The sequence below is a fragment of the Sphaeramia orbicularis genome, chromosome 4, assembly GCF_902148855.1.
Source record: "Sphaeramia orbicularis chromosome 4, fSphaOr1.1, whole genome shotgun sequence".
Taxonomy (NCBI): domain Eukaryota; kingdom Metazoa; phylum Chordata; class Actinopteri; order Kurtiformes; family Apogonidae; genus Sphaeramia; species Sphaeramia orbicularis.
Window position 1 is genome coordinate 2,469,382 of NC_043960.1, and position 23,673 is coordinate 2,493,054.

Sequence of the window (23,673 nt, forward strand, 5' to 3'; positions counted from 1 at the left end):
AAAAAACACTGAGGGGTCTTTGTACTGTTGCAGCTTCCCTCATACGTGGAACAACTGAAAGTCTTTCTCTCTTCCCCTCCCTCAGGCTTTCTCCCAGTCATTTCCTGCACTCGCCAAACTCCCCTCCATTTTCATTACTTCTGCTCCCGGTCTCGATTTATTGCGGGGTTATTAAACTTGCAGCTTGATATCAAGTGCTTTTCACTACCACTAACTCTCATTTTGTTTATTTTAACAAGAGAAAGGGAGATGGGACCCCCCCCAAAGCTGTCCCTTGGTGCTTTTTAAGTCAAGCTGCTTAAAAAGATTTGTGGGCAACCTTCAGAGATCCCCACAACAACATGCGCCGCTGCCTCACACAGCTTTCCCGGGAAATTATTAGCGCGTTGTAAAAACTGCACGAGAAACACAAGTAAATTAAGACTAATCTGTCTCGCCGAGGTGACGGTGTCGTACATCTTCCGTGGGCTGTTGTGCAAAACCGTCCCTCTGGGCCGTATCACTTTTGGCGAAATAAAGAACTTATGTTTGTCAGGAGGCCAAGCCAGCGCATACACCGACTCTCTACTTTTTGTGTTTTCCTTGGAACGAGGACCTCCGACAGCCTACGAATATCAACCGTATAGCTGCGATCGTGGGCCAAAAACACAGAAGACAGAAGAGGTCTGAGCTGCAGACAGGCCACACAATTGCAATCACAATTTGCAAAAGAAAGGGGAGAAGAAAGGGGTCGTTGTTAACAAGAGAGGGAAAAGTTGGATCGCTCGGGATAATTAGGTGGGAATTTAAGCGTGGGCCAAATTTGCGATGTAATCAAGCCAGTGGACCCCGAAGCGTTTTGACACATCATTTTTTCATCCTGTCATCTAGTTGCGAACAGAGGCCGGTGCTTTTCATGTGGTGTAGGGGATGTGCACTAACGGCTTTTTGTTTTTTTTAATACATATATAAAGTGGAGCTAACTATGCTGTCCTTGTCTGTAACTGTTGCCAGGGAGAGCGGAGCTATCCGAAAACTAGCGCGCTAATCAAAGCCATATGACCGGCTCAAAGTAAAGTCTGTGTGAAGCGAACAGATGCTAAGTGTCCCTCAGCTTAGCTTCGAGTCGAGCGCCCCCCCAAACCCCCCCACCCTCCCTCTCCCTCCCTCTCTCCTGCTCTAACACACTGTCTCCACTTTGATCAGAAAGTAGCTCATGAATCAGCTTTAGGTTCAGTTTATTATTTCATTAAGCTGGCGGTACGGCTTCTCTTTTCTAACAAGACCATAAGGCTGTGGGATCAAATGGCCTATATAAGACAAACGCCACCAGTCAGATGCAGCGTTTCAGTCTGCCTCAGCAGCGATTAATCCCCTGTAACTGCCCTGAGAAAAAAAGAAAAAGGCGTCTACATTCACACAGGTCTCCATGTGAGACCCTGAAACAGGTGATATAAATAATACAAAGAAATGGGGGATAAATCCCAGACTAAACTCACTCTCTCTGTCTGGTACAAAGAGAAAGAGGCAGGCATTCCTTTCTCAATTTCCCCAAATAAACAGTGTGCAGATGAAAAGTGGGAACATAAACAGGGCCAGGCTGGTCGGAGAACCTCGGATGTGCTCCCCTCACTCTGAAAATGTGCCTCTCGAGTCTGAAACAATATTTAGCGAGAGAGCTGACTCGACACGAAATGAGTCAGCCAGCAGCACTGGGAATAAAGCACAGATGGTATGGAAGGTTCACTGTGTTTCATCAGCTTCGTTTCTGCACGTTTTTATCATCTTTAGGCCTGCTAACAGTCAGAGGCGCCGCAAAACACTCAGGTTTACAGTCACATAACGCAAAGACAAGCAGTAAATCCTCACATTTATTGACTTTTTCTGTCTTACGACTAAATTATTACCAGATTCTTCCAAACTTCCCCATCGATCAAACTTTGAGAGCAGGAGTTCCCAAACCTCTACAGGTCAAAACTTACAAAAACGCACTGCGAATTGCCATGAGATCATCATTTTTAATGACTCTTCCACCTTTAAAACAATGTTAAGTAAATGCTCTTTGTTGCCCGATCCACATTAGGGTCAAGCCTGTGAGGCGGGAATGTCGGAATGTCAATCACAGCCAAGAAGATAATGTGATAATGTAGCTAGCAACACACTACTACCAACTAACAAACCAACAAAGAAAACAGTACAAATGCTCAAGTACACAACCACATGAGTGATTTCCTTGCTGCTTCAAAGTGTCATCTTTGCACAAGAAAAACTGTTTTTCTGATACTGAATGTGTTGCATCTGAAGCATCTGTTCAGTTTCTAAAGATAAGACACACCAAGGTCACTCCTCTGCATTCTGAAAGGATTTCATGGAGCGAAAAAGAATGATTAGAATGACTGAAGAATGTTTTAATTAGGACTATTAACTCACATATCACACCATAGTAGTGTATTTTCATGTGATGTTCCAAGAAAAACAGATGGAAAAAGCAGTTTTAGGGAGTAGTTGGTAACCCAGTTTAGGTCACAACAGTAAAATTAAACCTACAATGATGCGCGTGATTCTCCAACCTGACAAATTAGTGCCATGTCCACAATAAGTAACATGGATATTTCTCTGAACACATATTTTCTTCCTTCATTTTAAGAAATTCTGCCCACACAACCTTTGTTTTACTAAATATCTGTCTACATCCACAAGACAACAAAGAATCAACTCTAAACCAAAGCTGCACAATATATCATATAAGCATCGTCATCGCAATGTATGTGTGCACAATAGTCACATCGCAGGTCCCGTAATGTAGGAGGCAAATGAACTTAACGTGTTCTCATCTAATTTCATCCTGGGTACCTGACACACACTGTGCGCAGCCATCCACCAATCACAATCGTTCCTAATCATTTTGCCGAAGCAGACCACGCCCCTGCACATGGAGTGAGTCGTTGGTGACAACTAGGGATGTAACGATAGGAAAATTTCATATCACGGTTACTGTGACCAAAATTATCACAGTTATCTTTATTATCGCAGTATTGTTGAAATTGTGCTCAAAATGTTCAGAAAGTACTAATACACACACTGAAATAATTTAACCAAGTTGTATTTAATAAAAAAACAACAAAAAAAACAAATAAAATAATTGGCACAGTGTCCCTTCTGTGTCAGAAACGTTCAAATATTAACCCTTAGTGGTCTGAGTCTATTTTGTCTGTTTTTCAGTCCTTTTGATTTGGCCTTTATATACTATAGAAACAAATGTTTACTATACCCATGTTTGGGATCTGTTTTTTCAGCACAACTTCATTTATATCATCTGTCTATTATTTTTTTCACTTTAACCTACAATATCAACATAAAAGGACAGAAAACACAAAAAAAAAAAAAAAATCCGATTTGAAAAATGTATATAATTTATTGCATAAATAACACACAGAGGCTTAATGAACCTTTTCAAAGACTTTAAAAGTGAATATTGGTTCTAAATATTAGGTATAGAAAATTAAAATTGTAATAAATTAAAACTATACTCAAATATTTGACATAAAAGTAGATCTTTACATAGGCATTTTCTCTGGAAAAGTATGGTAATCAAACAGTTATCATGAGAATTAGAATTTAAACGGTAATACTAACTGTCTGTGATTTTACCACGGTTTATCGTTATACCGGTAATCGTTACATCCCTAGTAACAACATTGAAAAATGAGCAACGAAGAAGAGAAAATCACTGAAAACAAAGACTTGGTGCCAAAAAGAAAAGCAACATCAGTTATCTGGAATTATGTCAGCTCCATAAGGATGAAACTGAAACAGGTGTTCTGTGTCGACACTGCCTTGCACCTGTCGCCACAACGAGAGGAAACACAACGAATTTGTTTGAGCGTTTACGTCGGCACCAAACAGCTATTATATCCTCCTGGGTAGTTTTTCATATATATCGCAGGGTTAAAAAAATTGCAGTGTCAGTTTTTTTCCAATATCTTGCAGCCCTACTCTAAACTGTTCACATCCTAAAACAATTTACGTGTGGATGAAAGGCCCAAATATGGAGAATAACACCCATTTGGCCAAATATCTGCATTTGTGTAGATAAGGCATGGATTAATTGTTTGTCAGCAGTCTCCAAATACACAACAAAGATGACAGTAGAGCAGCAACCATTCACTGACTGGATGGTAACTACTGAATGAACTGAGAAATCAGAAAAAAAAAGAAGTCTAAATTCTCTGATTTCAGCTTGTTAAATCTGAATATTTTGTGGTTTGTTTGCTTCTCTGATAGCAGGGTTTCTGCAGATATCAGCAAATCTAATTGAATGCTCTTTTTAATGCCACTTTAAACACAATTAATGCCCATGTCCAACTGCAGATTCAGTTTTATATATAGTTTTGTGATGGTTTACTGTCCACAGGCTTTAACCAGGTTCTCAATAGTTCCTCCTCCAATCACTTCTGCTGAAACTTGCATTGTCACATTTTTCAACATTTGCGAATATTCCCTCCATTCTTTCGCCACAGCATGAACACACTCACAGCACCTGGAATTCCAAGCATCCGGTGTTGTGACTTTGTGTATCGGCCGTAAACAATAGCCAATTAAAGGGTTCCACCTGTCAATCATCACACTGTTCTTCCAATCAAACTTCTTAAATGTTTATATAAATTATGAATAACAATGCCTTTGGAAATCAAATTTAATGCTTTTTAATGTCATTTAAGGCCTTAAATGACTTTTAAAGCCCTGCACAGCCTGGCCCCAGTTCCATCTCTGACCTCCTAGTTTACTCCTCACCCTCTCGTCCACTCCGTTCATCAAACCCTCACCTCCTATCCATCCCCAGCTTCTCAACTAAAGGTGACGGTGCTTTTGCAGTTCTGGTCCAACCCTCTGGAATAGTCTTCCCCAGGTCATCAGATTCTACAGACACCTTCATCCACTCTTAAAAACTCACTTTTATAAACAAGCATGTCATTAAATCAGGACAGTGTAGTGTGTGTGTGTGTGTGTGCGTGCGTGCGTGTGTGTGTGTGTGTGTATGGAGGTTTGTTTCCGTCTATATTGTGTGTGTGTTGGTGTATTCAGTGTTGGTTGTGGGTCTGTCTTCGGGGTTGTTTGTTTGGGACATATGTGGCCATGGTGTTCGTTCAGTGTGTGCTGCTTGTGCCAGAAAGTTTGTATCTGCTGTTGAAACTGTTTTCTTCTTCTTGTCTTTCCCATTTGTTCTTATCTTTCCCTCCTTTATGTGAAGAACTTTGTAACATGTTGTTTTAAAAAGTGCTACATAAATAAACTAGGGCTGGGCAAGTTAACGCGTTATTACAGCGTTAACGCATTCATTAAATAATGCAGACCATTTTTTTTATCTCCCATTAATGCCGTTTTATTCTAACTCCTATTCTTCTGCTTGTGTGCGTGTAGCGATTAGCTGCAGATAAACAGGTTTACCAAGAAAAGATGGACGCCCAAAACTTGTGTCCAAATCTGTTCCTGTAGACTCACTGTAAAACTGACACATACAAACAAAATATGTCTGAGTTCTGTTCACTGCCTTAGTACATTTACATGGCATTAGACATTTAAATGAATGGGAAAAAGACCACTAGCTCGATGCTAACTTGAATGGGAAAAGCCATATACACACTAACGATTAGCATTTACAGATTAATTTAAGATTTACAACATCTTTTTATCCAGAAACAAAGGTTCACATCAGAGATATTTGATACTATTCATTCTGACAACAACTGAACAGAAAATACTCACAGACAAACGTTTTTGGGGCCATACAAACAGAGTGAAAGAAACGTGTCTGTTAGTTCCTTCTTATGTCTGAACTGACTATGGGAACACCGCAAGGACAAAACATACGTTAGTGACACTTATTCCCACCACTAGAGGGCCCCCTTTGTTTACTCTGAACAACTGAACATCACATATTATTGTTCTTATTAGTATTAGTACTGATTAGTGGGAATAAGACTCCTGTCAATCACTCACAAGTGTAAATAAACATGTGTGGACATAAACATGTGTAACAGTAGCGGTCTGTTCCATGGACATTTTCATTTGAAATGTCTTCAGATGGTGTGGGGGGGGGGGACACAGGTGTTTGGAAGCACTGACATGTGCAATTATTTTTATCAGCGGAGTACTGCAGTCTGAAATATACTGAAAGGAAATACACGCTGTTGATGCTGGCAACCCCCCCCCCCATATAACTATGCGATTAATCATGATTAATCACAGAAATCCATTGTGATTAAAAATTGTAATCGCTGCCCAGCACTAAAATAAATCTTTACTTACTTACTAATTTTCATAAAATCTATTTAATGACTTTTAATGCTTTTTAATGACCTGCAGAAACCCTGGATAGTAAACTGAAGGACAGGATGTTATTGTGTCATTTTAGGACCAAACAACAAACTGACTGATCAAGAAATTCACTGATAGTTTAACCAACAGTAACTGCATTTAAAACATCTACTACCAAATGCCATGCAGCTTCAACAGATAAAGCTGATTTTTTTTGTTTTTTTTTCGTGATAACTGGCCTGTTTCTTTAAGGCTTCAGAAGCTGGAATCAGACCATAACTTGCAGCTTTCTCCTCTGGGTCCAAATCAAAAGACATTCAAGCTGAGCCAAAGAGTAGAGCAGTTGAATCACATCTGAATCTTAAAGCGATCGGTAAGTTTTCAGTCACATATTTAACCCTTCGTTTAGTCCAGAGGAGACAGTAGTAGACCCGTTCCATTAATTACAGATTTCTGTGTTTTTCTTGGCTCAGAATAAAGCAGAGGTGGCACCATCTGGATCAAGTAATCCCAAGAAAACACTATTACAAACATATTTCAGGGGTTATAATACGTATTTGATTGAAAATATGACGATTATGTTATAAAAGTACAGTAATCCTGGTACTATAGAAAAAATGAAGACTTCATTAAGTATGCAAAACTAAGTGGTATATGACAGTTAATGTGACCACAGTATCTCCCTGCCTATAGTTAAGACATACAGAATACTTTATTGGATGGTGCATTGTGGGAAATTTATTTAAAATGATAAAAATCCACTGAAAGATTTTTACTGTAGCAGCTTTGTCAAGAGTTGGAGGTGATATAAGATTTGACTGATTGAACTTGTCGTCCTATATGTAGAAGAAAACCTTGGAATATTTTGGATTTTTGGCCCAGTTTTGCCAACATGACTATTCAGCACTGCAACTGAAAACTGATCCACTGCTGATCCTTTAAGAGCTGAAACCATGAAAATATTCACTTTGCCATTGCATCAAACACAAGAAACAGGAAATGGGTCTTCCCCCCAGGATGGACCTAATGATGACCTCAGATAAATGCAAAAAAAAATCCAGCCATCCCAAAATTAATGATTTTTCAATAAAATATTGGGGTAAAAATTGGCACAGAAAAAACTGCCTAGGTGTCAGTGTATTTATCTGGAAAACACGGCTGTAAAAGGTCTTACATACCACTATAAATAAAGACACTGTGTTACATTTGACAGTCCTAGTGGTTTTTCTAATCCAGACATGTGGGTTTTTCATGACTCTCAGTCTCATTAGAGGTTTGGTGTGTAACCCATCGTGTCCACAGGCGTTACATGCAGAACCTGCCCATTTCAACACAAATAAATTGCGAGTGATTTTGCAACAGCGGTCATTTTTGTGAAATACTCTGCCTTAGTTTGATTTCCAAACTGCACCTGTGAGAGAATAAAGAAATATTCAAAAAAAATAGTAGTGCGTCATTTTCGTGTCCTTTTTCCCTTGGTTACGTAATCATTGCATGGGTATTCCATGGGTTCTTGGTTTATGCGAATTTGTAATTGGAGCAGTACTTGGGCCGACTGATAATGTTTCACGAGAACAGAAGAACAGACAAGAATGCATATTGAGAAATGGCCAGTGTCTTACCTGGTTGTCAGTGTCTGATCATTGTCCATTTGTTATTCCTCTAACTTTTGCCCTTACAAAATAAAAGCTTCTCCTGTGCTCCATAAGACCGACTACGCAAAACTTCCTACCTTCAATCTATAAGTGTGACGATACTGTCATTAAAGCTCGACCTACTGATGTGGCATTTCTCACAGCACTTAGTAAAAGTTTGAACATGAACAACCCGCCTCCCTCCAAAGCCCCGCCCACTTCCCCCTGCCTGAGCTCTGATGCTCCTCCTCCTCTCTCCTGATGCAATGTGGAAGCGAAGGTGGAGGCGGTGGTCCGGTCCGCTTCAGCGTGTCTGCGGACCCCTCCCTCAGTAATCAGATACATCATCCACCTGCTGCGGCTCCTAGGGATGGGAATCGTTAAGAATTTAACGATTCTGATTCCATTATCAATACTGCTTATCGATGTGATTCTCTTATCGATTCTCATTGGGTGAGGGAATAAAAGAATACAAACGGGTGTTTGCAGTAACTGTCTTTATATTTCCATCTGCACCGAAAATATAACATATACAGTATGAACAAATAATAAGAACAGATGACGCCGGGCCCATTTTTTTTTTTTTTTGGGGGGGGGGGGGGGGGGGGGGCGTACAGTGAAAGTGAAACTAAAGACTCTTTACTAATTCCTCTATTGCCGCATTTCTACTACATCGACTCGGCTCAGCTTGTCTCCCGTTGTTGTGCACCTCATTTCCTTTCCCTTCTTACCTTCGGAAACTTGTATTTGAGGAGTTACAACGTTTGTTGCCCGCACCGGAACCAGAACCGGCCTGACGTTCACTCTGCTGCTACATTCACAAGCGCCGCTGAGTAGAGAATCAAATACGTGACATTCCTGTAAATGATTCACATGTGGACAAATGTTTGAGCAGATTGGAGGGATTCCACCTTTAGAAGAAATGGAAGCTTTGACAGAGTTCCAGTGGACCTGGTGTGGTCTGTTCGGACCTGGTGTGGTCTGTTTGGACCTGGTGTGGTCTGTTTGGACCTGGTGTGGTCTGTTTAGACCTGGTGTGGTCTGTTTAGACCTGGTGTGGTCTGTTTGGACCTGGTGTGGTCTGTTTAGACCTGGTGTGGTCTGTTTGGACCTGGTGTGGTCTGTTTGGACCTGGTGTGGTCTGTTCGGACCTGGTGTGGTCTGTTTAGACCTGGTGTGGTCTGTTTGGACCTGGTGTGGTCTGTTCGGACCTGGTGTGGTCTGTTTGGACCTGGTGTGGTCTGTTAGGACCTGGTGTGGTCTGTTCGGACCTGGTGTGGTCTGTCTGGACCTGGTGTGGTCTGTTTGGACCTGGTGTGGTCTGTTTAGACCTGGTGTGGTCTGTTCGGACCTGGTGTGGTCTGTTCGGACCTGGTGTGGTCTGTTTGGACCTGGTGTGGTCTGTTCGGACCTGGTGTGGTCTGTTCGGACCTGGTGTGGTCTGTTTAGACCTGGTGTGGTCTGTTTAGTACGTTTCTGCCTCAACACCATGTTGGCTATGTTCTGACCAAAATAATGCAGCGTACGTGTGACATCATCGCGCATGCACAACGAAGGCGGAATCGATAAGCAGAATCGTTAAGCAGGCAGGCAAACGATTCCAAGGAATCAAGCTACTGGGAACCGGTTCTCAAAAAGAACCAGTTCTCAATTCCCATCCCTAGCAGCTCCCGTTTCATCAGTAGACCCTGAAAATTTAAGGGTATGGTCTGTATTTAGGGGTGTGGTCTGTATTTAGGGGTGTGGTCTGTGCAGTGCTGGGTCAGGGTCTTCACTGTCCAGGTGATGGGCGTGTGCACTGTGAACGTGCGTCCTCTGTGGATTTTCCGTGGACATCTGAGGTTCCTACAGTGTGTGACACCAAGTCCATGAACCTGTATGAGTCCTGTGGTCATAAAAGCTGACCTTTGACCTGTCTGTTCAGTCCAGTCCACCAGACTACTGGACTTTTATCTCCATCCTTCATTCATCAGACTCCTGTTTGTTCCCTCAGTTGTTGTTTGTGTTCATAAATCCATTTTTTCCTTTCATGTGCATTTCAGTTCTATCCATTCACATCCTAGACAGTAGACTGTGGTCAGTGGTCAGTAGACTGTGGTCAGTGGTCAGTAGACTGTGGTCAGTGACAGGAGGAGCAGAACCAGTGAAGCATCAGATTCAGAGGTACCCATGTCGGATGCTGGACGGCGTAACGGATGACTGACAGGAGGCTCAGCCAGGTTCGGCCAATTATTTCATTCGGACCGAATAACATGATTGGTCAGAATTTTATCAGAAATATGAGCAATATATGAGAATTAAACATGTTTGGGTTTCAAAACCTGGTGGATTTCTTTTACATTTTAGTTTGACACAGGCTGATTAGGAGCATTTGAAGATGACAAGAGAAAAGTGTAAAAATGCCACATCGTACGGTACAGCTTTAATCTGTCACAATCATCTCCGACGTCACAACAACAGGATTCTGAAAATCATCTCACGACTCCCCCCGCTGGTGTCTCGCGACCCCCTGGAGGGCCCCGACCCCCACTTTGGGAATCCCTATTCTAAGGTAATGAAAATGCAACAATTCTGATTATACACTAGTGAAACATAAGTGTAAATTACAACTAGATCCACTTAAATCCCTCTAAATCCTGCTCTGTCCTTCTAATAAGTTCACCACAGTCATCACCCGTCATCCTCCGCAGCTCCAAAAAGGCTAAAATAATCCAGTCATGTCGAAGCATAATAATGTTATCAACCCTAAGACATATGAAAGTGATTGTGTATGGATATGAAGTCTGTAACTCAATCCAAACAGGATCATATGATGGCATGCAAAACAACAGAAACCTGCAGATTGAACTGATCAGACGGAGCGGTCATGTGACTCATCATGTTTGACTGGTCAGTGATTGGCCACAGCTCTGCCTGGACGTGCATGTCCTGCAGCTGCACGTTGCACATTTGTCCTCCTTAAAAGTGCACGGTGTTATTGTGCACTTAGTCATCCATCTGTGCTGTTTAACCCTTGTGCCCCACTCTAAATGACTGCCCTCTGCACACCTTTGGGGCAAAAATGTACATGCACAAAAAAAAAAAAAAAAAAAAAAACAGAATTTTTTCTCTTTTTTTATACATCTGTTAAACAACTTCAGATTTGCTTAAAATTACCAAACATTCAGTCATTTTCAGGATTTTAACTCTTTAATGCCTGTTTAATTGTTTGAATTGTGAATTATTTATTACAAAAATACACAAAATTAATTATTTTCCATATAATACATAGTAGTGGGATGGATCATTGGTGGTATTATATTTCTTTTTTTGTTTTCTTCAACAACTTTAAATTGACTTAAAACTACCAAACATTCAGTCATTTTCAGGACTTTAACCCTTTAAATGCCTGTTCAATACACAAGTTTAACTATTATCCATATAAGAAATAGTAATGGGATGGCTCACTGGTGTTAGTCTTAGATATGTCAAAAATTAGCAACAAAACTAATTTGACTGCATTAGTATTTTTTATGTAATGTCAGTTACCTTCTTTGAATACCTTCATGGACAGAAATTAGAAGAAAAAAATCGTGTACATTTTTGCAGAGGGTGTAAAAGGCATCAACACATTAATGTAAGCGTAGAAGGCATTGGATGTTAAAAATTTTACATAAAGGAAAAGTTCTTGCAAAAACGCATGCAATAAGCTGTAAGACAATCAAAATGATCACAAATTCAAGTTGATTAAAAAAAGTAGATAATTGCTGGAGGGCATAAGGGTTAAGCATCACTTGTTGAGCCCTTTTGGCTTCATGAAACCCTGTGAGCTGCTCCCCCCGCTGGTGGAGGACACACCGCCGGCTCCACATGATGAACCTGACGTCTGCTGTGGGACACATCATCCTGCACTGAACACACACACACACGCACACACACACACACACACACACACACACACACACACACACACACAGACTGAAACTGTGTGCAGCCACTGAGCACATGCACACACGTCTGCAGGTCCACAGGTCTGGGTCTGGGTCCACAGGTCTGCAGATCCACAGGTCTGGGTCTGCAGGTCCACAGGTCTGCAGGTCTGGGTCTGCAGGTCTGCAGGTCCACAGGTCTGGGTCTGCAGGTCCACAGGTCTGGAGGTCCACAGGTCCACAGGTCTGTAGGTCCACAGGTCTGGGTCTGGGTTTGCAGGTCCACAGGTCTGGGTCTGCAGGTCTGCAGGTCCACAGGTCTGGGTCTGGGTCTGCAGGTCCACAGGTCTGGGTCTGCAGATCCACAGGTCTACAGGTCTGCAGATCCACAGGTCTACAGGTCTGCAGGTCCACAGGTCTGGGTCTGCAGGTCCACAGGTCTACAGGTCTGCAGGTCCACAGGTCTGGGTCTGCAGATCCACAGGTCTACAGGTCTGCAGGTCCACAGGTCTACAGGTCCACAGGTCTGGGTCTGCAGGTCTGCAGGTCCACAGGTCTGGGTCTGCAGGTCCACAGGTCTGGGTCTGCAGATCCACAGGTCTACAGGTCTGCAGATCCACAGGTCTACAGGTCTGCAGGTCCACAGGTCTGGGTCTGCAGGTCCACAGGTCTGGGTCTGCAGATCCACAGGTCTACAGGTCTGCAGGTCCACAGGTCTACAGGTCCACAGGTCTGGGTCTGCAGATCCACAGGTCTACAGGTCTGCAGGTCCACAGGTCTACAGGTCTGCAGATCCACAGGTCTACAGGTCTGCAGGTCCACAGGTCTACAGGTCCACAGGTCTGGGTCTGCAGATCCACAGGTCTACAGGTCTGCAGGTCCACAGGTCTGCAGGTCCACAGGTCTACATGTCTGGGTCTGCAGGTCCACAGTTGTCCAGGTGCAGTGGACTGGACTTCCAGACTAAATGAAAGCCCATAGTTGCGCAGCAGGCATGCGCTTGGGCAGAGGTCTGAGCAGAAGGAGCCTCTGCATCAGGTCTGGACCGGGTCCTCCACACCGGTGCGGGGGCAGGCGGACAGCCGCGGCCGGCCTCGGGTACCTACCTTCCCGTGTGTCCTCCGCGGTGGGAGTCCGTCCTCTGACCGGAGCGGAGGCGGCGCCGGCGGCTCACTGAGCTGAGAGTCCGCTCCTTCCACTTCCACGGCAGACACACACCCACAGCCCGGGCCAAAGCTCCCACAATGCACCGCCTGCACATCCGGTGGAGACTGTCACAATAAAACTGAATAGAATAGAATAGAATAGAATAGAATAGAATAGAATAGAATAGAATAGAATAGAATAGAATAGAACCTTTATTTGTCACATGACATTGACGAAGACAATGTCAGTGAAATGGGAGCTGCAACAGGCACCAATTGTGGGAAAAAGAAAAAAAAAAAAAAAAAACTACGAAGAGGATGAGGGCCACTGGGGAAAAAAAATAAGGTCCCATATTTCTTTTTAACTATTATTCAGAAAAAAAAGTCAGAATTCTGAGATTAAAGTCTGAATTCTGAGGAAAAAAGTCAGAATTCAGGCTTTTTTTTCTCAGAATTCTGACTTTTTTTTTTCTCACAGTAATAATAAAAATATATATTATGCATTTTTTCCAGTGGCCCTAATCCTCTTCCATAAAAAACAGGTCTAAATAAAATAAAAAAATAAATTAAAAATAAAAATTGGCATTTGAAATATAAATAATAGTAAAAAATAACATTATACATATATATATATATATATATATATATATATATATATACACACACACACAGGGTGGGGAAGCCAAATGTACAATGAACATTTAGTTGTTTTTTCTCAGCAGACACTACGTCAGTTGTTTTGAAACCAAACATATACTGATGTCATAATCATACCTAACACTATTATCCATACCTGTTCAGAAACTTTTGCCCATATGAGTAATCAGGAAAGCAAACGTCAAAGAGTGTGTGATTTGCTGAATGCACTCGTCACACCAAAGGAGATTTCCAAAATAGTTGGAGTGTCCATAAAGACTGTTTATAATGGAAAGAAGAGAATGACTATGAGCAAAACTATTACCAGAAAGTCTGGAAGATACTATTAAAGAAGAATGGGAGAAGTTGTCGCCCCAATATTTGAGGAACACTTGGACAAGTTTCAGGAAGCGTGTGAAGGCAGTTATTGAGAAAGAAGGAGGACACATAGAATAAAAACATTTTCTATTATGTACATTTTCTTGTGGCAAATAAATTCTCATGACTTTCAATAAACTAATTGGTCATACACTGTCTTTCAATCCCTGCCTCAAAATATTGTACATTTTGCTTCCCCACCCTGTATATATACATACACACAATACAATATACAAGAAAACAATATACATCACCCTGTCAAAGCTAAAACTTTTACTGTATCAAGTAAAAGTAAAAGCACATGGAGGGGCTTAGAAGAGAGTGACATGAACTAAAGAGGTTTAACCTTTTATAGTTCACTCATAGAAATACTCTGAAATTCTAAGTGTTAACCTTAGTGTGTTATTGGAGGACAAAACAAGACTTTATTACTTTTGTGAAATGTTGCAAAATGTTTTATTGTTATCTAGAAAATCAAGCTAAATTAAGTTACCATATTTGGCTCCTTACCCATGAGTAGCAAAAAATAAATAAATAAATAAATTAATTAAAAAATACAAGAAATACACATGTAAGGTAAAAGGAACATGTCTTTTATAACTTTAGAACATCACTTTTACAGCATTAGACCAACATACAGTCGTGGAAAAAATCCTCGTACCATCAGAAGTCATCAACAACAACTTTTACAAGCAACATATTTTAGGAATTGTAATGATGTGTGACGTCTTCAAAGATAATGACAGTTATTCTATTAAGATAGTAGGAGCTGTTTTCACTGTTACTTTATTACAAAAAACACTCAGTCATGGGACATTTGTCCAGGTTAGTGTAACTGCAGATTTACTGACCACTTTAGACAGACTGTAACATTCATAGACAAGGGGATCATTGTAATACACTGGTAAATTTGGTGACTTAGACTCTTTAAAACACCAGTGATGTAATATTTTATTTGTACAACTTCTGGCACCACCACATCAGCATCAGAGAAGGGTTTTCCATTAACACAATAAAATTTTGACAGTGAAAATGAAAGTGAATCTTGTCAATCATCTCTGATCACGTCATCAGTTTCTCATCATTTTAGTTTTTCAGTATTTATATTATAACAAGAATGAGCAGAGATGTCAGATATTCATTTTATTTGTTCATTTCAGACTCACTGTGGTTCTGAACTGTTTATAGAAGCTAGTGTCTGTGCTTTTATTTTGAAGGGGAATATCTCCTCTTCCGTCTTCGTTGTGTGTGTTTGTGGGACTTGATTGTGGACACTTTGCTGATTGGCTGTGACTGCATGGAAGCAGCTGCAGCCAGGGAGGGGTGTGTGTGTGTGTGTGTGTGTGTGTGTGTGTGTGTGTGTGTGTGTGTGTGTGTGTGTGTGTGTGTGTTAGGACTGTCAGTTGCTGTGTTTGTCACCATCTAATTCAGGGGTGTCAAACATGCGGCCCAGGGGCCAAATGCAGGCCGCCAAAGGGTCCAATCTGGCCCCCAGGATGAATTAGCAAATATTACACTTTAATTTTTTTTTTTTTTTTTTAATTTAACCTTTATTTACTCAGGCAAGCAATTAAGAACAGATTATTATTTACAAATGCAGCCTGATCAAAGAGCACTGGCTCCTTGAGGGGAAGGGGGTGAGGGGGCTAAAAGTAAGAAGTAAAAACAAGGTTAAACAATTACAAAAGCAAATAGTTAATAAATAAATCCATTACAACAATGACAGTGAGACATGTATAAGACAAATACTCAACAGGTGCAACAGTCGACTAAAACTTGTTCCAGGTTTTGCTTAAACACAGTTCAGATGTGAGGACAGTGAGGGGGTCTGAGGGGGTTTTGTAGAGTGTTCCAGTCATTCGCTGCAGCAAATTGGAAGGCGCTGCGACCGAAAACAGAGCGGGCTTTGGGGATAGTGAGTCTGATGAGTTTACTGGACCTGAGACTGAGTACAGAATGGGAGAGGTGAAGAAGGGAGGGGAGGAAAAGAGGGGTTTTTCTGTGTAAGGTTTTGTAAATGAGCTGGAACCAGTGACGGAGCCGTCTGGTGTGGAGGGAGGTCCAGTCAGCTGAGTTCTACAGGTGACAGTGGTGAGTGGAAAAAGGAGCGCCTGTGGCCGAACGGATGGACGAATGGTGGACAGGGTCAAGTCTGCTGAGGGTGGAACGAGAAGCCATCCTATAGATGGAGTCACCATAATCAAATATGGGCAGGATGGTCATTTTAACAAGTCAGTGTAACCGGCGGTGTCGGACTCTGCGTTGTGTTGAGTTTTTTTTTATGACGAGACCTGCACGTGTGTCCTTGGAGGCAGTCTCTGTTTATTGTTCTGACAAAAGTGACAGAAAACATAAAAACCTCCGGTCAGTATCCCACGTACAACACACTCCTGCACAAACCAAATGATAAAGAAATGTCTTTAAATACATTATAAGCACCTGATACAGCCTGAACTAGCCGGTTCATGTAAAAAAATACATTAACAGAGACTAAACCAAAAATTTTCACAAACTGTACGGCTGCTTACCTCTCCCACAGAAATCCGGAACAAAAGGGAGGAGGCAAAGGCGCCAAAACTCAGATTACACATGTAGTGTCACACTGTAAATTGAACAGACCAGAACCAACAGTTCCACACACTGACCTGGAGGCCCACAATGTCAGGTACCAACCAAAAGAAATGAAAATAAAATGAACAGATTTTGTGTAATTATAACAATACACAATACAACACACACACCCACACTGCTGCTAAATAACTGACCCTGTTACATAAGCGTTTGTCTGAACGGGTGAAGAAGGTCTGATTCTGATACAGAAAGCTCAAGCGAGCTTTGACTTTGGACTGCAGGTGCTTAAAGTGGGTGAAGGAGAAGGACGAGTCCAACCACAGACCAGGGTATTTGTAACAGGTCACAAACTCCAGTTCAGAGCCATGGGCACAGAGGAGTTTAGGGGCAGTGGTGGAATCATGTTTCCAGTCACTGAAGATGTTAACAATCAAAGATGTCGTAGTCGTTTTGTTCAGGTTCCACATAATAATGGATTACATTTCTATAGCGCTTTTCTATGAACGCATACTCAAAGCACGTACAGAGGATCCATTCTTCATTCGCTCTCACATCCTCCCTCTGGTGGAGGTAAACTACATCTGCACCCACAGCTGCCCTGGGGGGGGGGGGGGGGGCAGACTGCTGGAAGCGTGGCTGCCAATCTGCGCCTACAGCCCCTCCCACCACCACCGAACATTCATACACCAGTGTGAGCAGCAGCACTGGAGGCAAGGGGGGTGAAGTGTCTTGCCCAAGGACACAACAGCATGTGGACAGAGCAGGATTCAAACCACCAACCTTTCACTTACTGGACAACCCGCTCTACCATCTGAGCCACGGCCGCCCCATACAGACCAATGTGATCTCAACTAAAATAACAGCATAATAACCTATAAATAATGACTCCAAATGTTCTTAGTTTAATGTGAAAAACATAATTTTACATCTATAAATAAATAAGGACAACTCTAAATTGTTCTCTTTGTTTTAGTGTAAAAACTTACCTTGAATGATGAAAATATTAACATTTACAAACTATCCTTTAACAATAAAACGCAAAAAAGCTGAAATTTTGAAAGTGTATTCTTCCTGTTATTAAATATTTTGTGCCTTTGTAGATCCAGTCCATAATATGCATGTAGAAATGGTAAGTTGAGGTGTAATATTGTTAAAATTGCACTTATTTTTCTCAAGAAATTTCAGGTTTTTTTCAGGTTATTCACATCATTTTTGTTTGGATAGTTTGCAAATGTAATTACTTTTATAATTTAATTTTGATTGCACTGAAACAAAGAGAAAAATTTGGAGTCGTCATTATTTACAGGTTATGATGTTATTATTTTTCTGGTCCGGCCCACTGCAGGTCAGTTTGGGCTGAATGTGGAACCTGAAAGAAAATGAGTTTGACAGCCCTGATCTAATTATCATTAATATATACGTTAAAGCCTGAACCATTAAATCATGGACAGAAAATATGCTAGCGGACTTTGTTATGCTAATGAGGCTAATTCAGAATACATGATTGACAGGATAATTCATGTTCCAGTGGATTTCAATAACTATGTACATGACAGTATATGAGTTTGTACTTTATTTGTTGTAGTTATGACAAAGGTGTGTGCTAATTTAGGCAGCAAACACTGTTAGACATTATAAGTACATTTCTACAAGCTGTTTTTATTCTGGTCTGTTACAGCTTTACAATTACAAAGAGGAAATGGACGTTTAACCCTTTCATGCACAGTGGTCACTCCAGTGGTCACTCCAGTGGTCAGTTCTTCTCCGGCTGTTCTCTTGTATATTCATGGATTTTGTTGTTTTAGTTTCATATCAGCCAACACAGTGAACACCTATGCATCATCCCATACACTGACATTCAGACCATTACTGTAACTTTGCTGTTCTTGATAAACCTGATCTGCACTGACATGTTTGAGTGGAAATCACTTGTTAATTGTCAGACTGTAATTAACAGTTTTTGGTTTTTTTTTTTTAAGTTTTTTTTTTTTTTGCATATTATCTCCATGAACTAGGAAGATTATTACTGTTATTAATTATTTAAGGAGAAGGGGTGGGATTTTGTAAGTTATGTATTATATGTCTTATGTTTAAGTGTTTTGTTTATTTATTACCTCCGCCAAGGAGGTTATGTTTTTGCCAGGGTTTGTCTGTTTGTTTGTTTGTTTGTTTGTCTGTCCGTTAGTGTGCAACATAACTCAAAAAGTTATGGACAGATTTGGATGAAATTTTCAGGGTTTGTTGGAAATGGGATAAGGAAGAAATGATTAAATTTTGGTGGTGATCGGGGGTGGGGGGGGCCCACGGGGGGCGCCACTGATCAGCCTTGGCGGAGGTCTGCGCTCTCCGAGTGCTTCTAGTTTTCTTCTGTTTTGACATTCATATTCGAAATAAACACATCAATCAATCAAATCAATCAATCAAGTGAGTCATAACTAGTATTAGAGCATGTTCAAATGTGAGAAAACATCAGATTAGCAGCATTAAAAATGGTTTTATTTCATTGTTTTCATATCACTTTCTGATATTGGGTTTTAAATACATGTTTCTGTGCTTCAAGAATAAAATGCACGGTGTAGCCAAGTGGACATTTTTGTAAATCCATGAAAAAAAACAACAAAAAACTCAACTGCATTGTTTTTTCATACCTAATGAGGAATAAAAACACCCAAGAAAAGATCTCGACAAAGGTTCTAATAATTCATGCATGAAAGGGTTAAAGCCATCACCAAACATCTCCTCTGTTAACCGTCTGTGTAGCTCAGCGTTCTCAAACTCCTGTTCTTTCAGGTTCCACATTCAGCCCGATTTGATCTGCAGTGGACCGGACCAGTCAAATAATAACAGAATAACCGATAAATAATGACAACTCCAAATTTTTGGCTTTATTTTAATGCAAAAAAAACCAATTAAATTATGAAACTCAGTACTTATATAAACTATCCCCCCAAAAAAGTGAAAAACCTGAAAAAACTGAAATTTAAATTAAAAACACTTAAGAAAATTTAGTGCAACTTTAACAATATTATGCCTCAACTTATCATTTCTATATCTGCGTTATGGATCGGATCTACAAAGACACTAAACACTGAGGAACAGGCAGAAAACTGTTAAATTTGTGCTTAATTTTCTTTAGACATTTCAGGTTGTTCATATTTATTCAGGTTATTCACATTTTATTGTTACAGGATAGTTTTTAAATGTAAATATTTCCATAATTTAATGTTTTGTTTTTTTTGTTGCACTAAAACAAAGACAAAAAATTCAAGTTTGTATTATTTATAGGCATAATGTAAGATTATTTTTCTCACATCAAACAGAGAAGAAAATCTGGAGTCATTCTTTTTTGTGGGTTCTTCTGCTGTTATTATTTGACTGTAGATCAGATTGGTCTGGATGTGGAACCGACACTAAAATGAGTTCCACAGCCTGGACTGTGGAATTTATGCACTGTGTAAATTCATCCCAGTGGTTGGATTTGAACCTTTGGTGGGACGCATGTTTGACACCCCTGGTCTAGCTGGATAGAGCGGTTATACTTTTAGTGAGGACAGAACAGGAACACTATTTTTCCAATCTAAAACTGTAAAACTCACTGACCTTGTGGAGTTCAAAACTATTCAAATAATGTATAAAGCAAAGAATAACTGACTGCCGGGGAATATTCAAGAAATGTTTAGTGAAAGAGAGGGAGGCTACGATTTAAGGGGAAAGTTAAATTTAAAAATTCATAAAGTACACACTAGGTTAAAAAGTTTCTGTATGACCATCTGTGGAGGAAAATTATGGAACAAATTGTGTGTGGAGATAAAACAAATATCAAACATAATTCAGTTTAAAAAAGATATATAAAAAAATGATTCTTGAGAGGTCCAGTATGTAATAATGACACTGAGGCCTGTTTGTTTATGGATGATGTTGAACTGATAAATCTGCTGGAATTAGTGTAATAGCTGTTCCAAAGTCGGTCCTTTTCCATCAGGGCCCCTCGACTTTGGAACGGCCTGCCCGAGGAGATAAGGCTGAGGAATCAGTGCATCTTTCAAATCACTTCTTAAAACCCATTTTATAGACTTGCTTTTATGTGATGTCTGTCCCTTTTAATTTTAATTCTAAATTTTTATTTTTTATTTATTTATTTATTTTTGTCCCTATTGTGTTGCTTCTGTTTTAGTGTTTTTACTTACATCTTGTATCCTGCTGTTGTGCCCTTTACTTGTCTGTCAAAAGCACTTTGTAAACTTTGTTTTTAAAAGGTGCTATATAAATAAAGCTATTAATTATTATTAATAGAGAATTAATATTAAGCTATTATTATTATTATTATTATTATTATTATTATTATTATCATTATTATTATCATTAGTGAAGGAAATGGTTGAATTGTTGAGTCTGTTTGTATGACTGTACTGACATGATCATATTGTTGTGTATAATTCAGTTACTTCATTATGGATTTGTTGTGGTTCGATGCCAAAATTAGGAAAACAGTATTGTTTGGTTCTTGTATTAAGTTAGTGATAAAGGTGTAAAAGCACTGAGGGGTTGGATTCAATCAGTTCATACTTTTTCCTGCTCCTTTTCAACCATGCAAAATTCAGACTTGTATGTGCTGAGGATAGATTCTGTCCATTTCAATGTTTTATTTTGTTATTGGACAAGGTTGTCCAATAACCAAAGGGTTGGCAGATTGAATCCCGCTCTGCCCTAGTCCTGTGCCGTTGTGTCCTTGAGCAGGACACTTCACCCTCCTTGCCTCCAGTGTCACTCACACTGGTGAATGAACACTTGTTGGTGGTGGAAGGGGCCGTCTGGTGTGAAGGGACAGCCCCGCCTACATCAGCCTACCCCAGGACAGCTGTGGACACAGACGTAGTTAACCACCACCAGAGTGTGCACTGAGCACGCTCAGACGACTAGGGAAAGGACTAGGACTATTCTATCAGCACATTTGGAAATTTTCTTATTGTGCAAACTTTTGAATTTTTAGGAATATTTCCAATAAATCATACATTCAGAACGCTCACCACAGACACGACAGGAGTTAAAGGGTTAAATACAGTCACAGAGGGTTTGGACTTAACACCTGACTGTAGCGTCAGAAATGGGTTACAGTTAACTTCAGATGAGTTGTGGTTTCATTGTGTTCTCAACAAAGGGATGAATTAGCACAAACCCAGCCTACATAACTAAGGCCTGTGGTCATGCAGATGTTTAAAGCAGTATTACCAACAAATGTACTTAAAATGCAAAAGTAAAAGGAGTGACTGTCCATAAAAACGGCCCCTGTGATTGTTAATACTCATCACATTCATCAACAGTTCAGTGGTGGTTTGTTTTTGTAGACCTGTGTGGTGTTTTATGTCTTTTTATCAGCAGTGAATCTGTTGTTTTCTGGTTTTCAGTCACAGTTTGTTTTTCCTGTAGAGATGAAAGAAAAGTTAGAACAAAAAATAGATTAAGAACCACTGGTTTAAGATCGTTTGAGATCTGATATCAGGAAAACACATCTTTATTGTGTTTGGAGGTTTCTACAAACACCAGTTTACAACAAAACTATGTCAGTACTGTCAGTCCTCTGCAACCCCCACCCCAAGACCCCCCCACCCCACCCCAAATGAAACTAGCCAATTAGAAAACCTTATCTTGTGATGTAACAAGAGAGAACCAATCATATTTGAGGTCTAATTTGTTAGTAAGTGAAAAGGGGCGGGGCTAAGCACCAAAGCACCGAAATGAAGCTAATATGGAAGCATTTTAAAGCTGTAATACCACTCATAGCCACTTGGGGGCGTGTCCAAAAAGCACCAGTTACCGTAGACTTAGGCTGTATTCACACCCGAAAAGTCCTTTGGTCCGCTTATTTGATTCGGACCAAATGCAGACTTTATTTTTTTCATTTGGGTCGGATCGTATTCACATTGCACTTTTTGCTAGTGGACCAAAATGTGTGAACAGAAGCAGCATGTGACGAACTGCGCTGGCATAGGACAGAAAAGTCGGGGGCGGGGTGAACCAGAGACGGCCGATGTTAATGAAAATAGACGTAGTGGTCCTACATACAGTTAGCATTTTCGGAATATAAATTGTATTTTTACAGACACAAATTTACAAAAATAATGTTAACACTCAAGAAAAGCTCAGTCGGAGGCAGTTTCATAATATGTACATGTGACCAAATGTCAGTGACACATTCAGTTTCCTCATTGCTCCACGTCTGTCCACAGCTCATGTCTGCTGGTATTAGCTCTGAACACCTGTAAACCAGTGCTACTTCCAGTGGCTACGGTGGCTCGTCAAGCACAAAAAGGCTCAAGATTTGAACCGGCCCAGAGTCCGTTTGGACCTCTTCTAGGTGGTCTGGATCCGCTGGTTTGGTTCAAATCAGAGTTCGCATGTTTGTATTCACACCTAAAAAAAAAGTCTGGACACTCTGGGGAAACGAACTCTGGTCCGTTTTAAACGGACCAAACGTGGTAGGTGTGAATACAGCCTAACTTTGGACGTCTCTAGAATATTACAGCAGTACTATTTTTCCAGGGCTCATTAACAGGTTCCATTGAAACGTACTTTGTTATGCAGTATGTATGTATGTTACCATTTTGTTGAGTCAATAAGCTAGCAGTTAGCATTAGCTCCTCTCTGACCCTCCAGGCTTCTGTAGATGTGCCCTTTTGTTCAAATATGGTCATTTCCTGCTTCTAAATGCTAACATGGTGCTGGAAAAATCATGAAGTACTGAGTTCAAAGTGACAGTTCAGACAAAAACCAGTCAATGCAAAGGTGAGAGTTAAACATTCAGCTTTTTATTCCTTTTGAGTTGTGCCACTGTTTACATTTATGATGTTTAAAAAGCCAAGTGTGTTGCATTTTGTGGTAAAGATAGTGGGGTAATGTGTAGTTTTGTGTGACATACTTTAATGAACCAAACACCAGACACCAAAACAGCTGTTCCATGCAACATATTTATACCTCATTCTTCTAGACGGGTGAAAAAAAGTAGAAAAGAGGTGAAATTCACAACAGTCTGAGGAGGGTGGATGGACACAATTGGATTATACTTAGTTAATATTTTTTGCAGAAAAAGATTTCATTCGTTTTTCC

General features: G+C 40.5%; 1 protein-coding gene across 1 annotated transcript in view; it reads right to left on the reverse strand.

Annotated features, from left to right (window-relative positions):
- adamts10 (ADAM metallopeptidase with thrombospondin type 1 motif, 10) overlaps positions 1-13,009 on the reverse strand; it is a 137,168-nt gene extending 124,159 nt beyond the window's left edge. Inside the window, exon 1 of the mRNA XM_030133252.1 lies at positions 12,946-13,009. The gene's annotated coding sequence lies outside the window, so the exon portion shown is untranslated. The remainder of the gene's footprint in view (positions 1-12,945) is intronic.
- Positions 13,010-23,673: the final 10,664 nt, after the last annotated feature.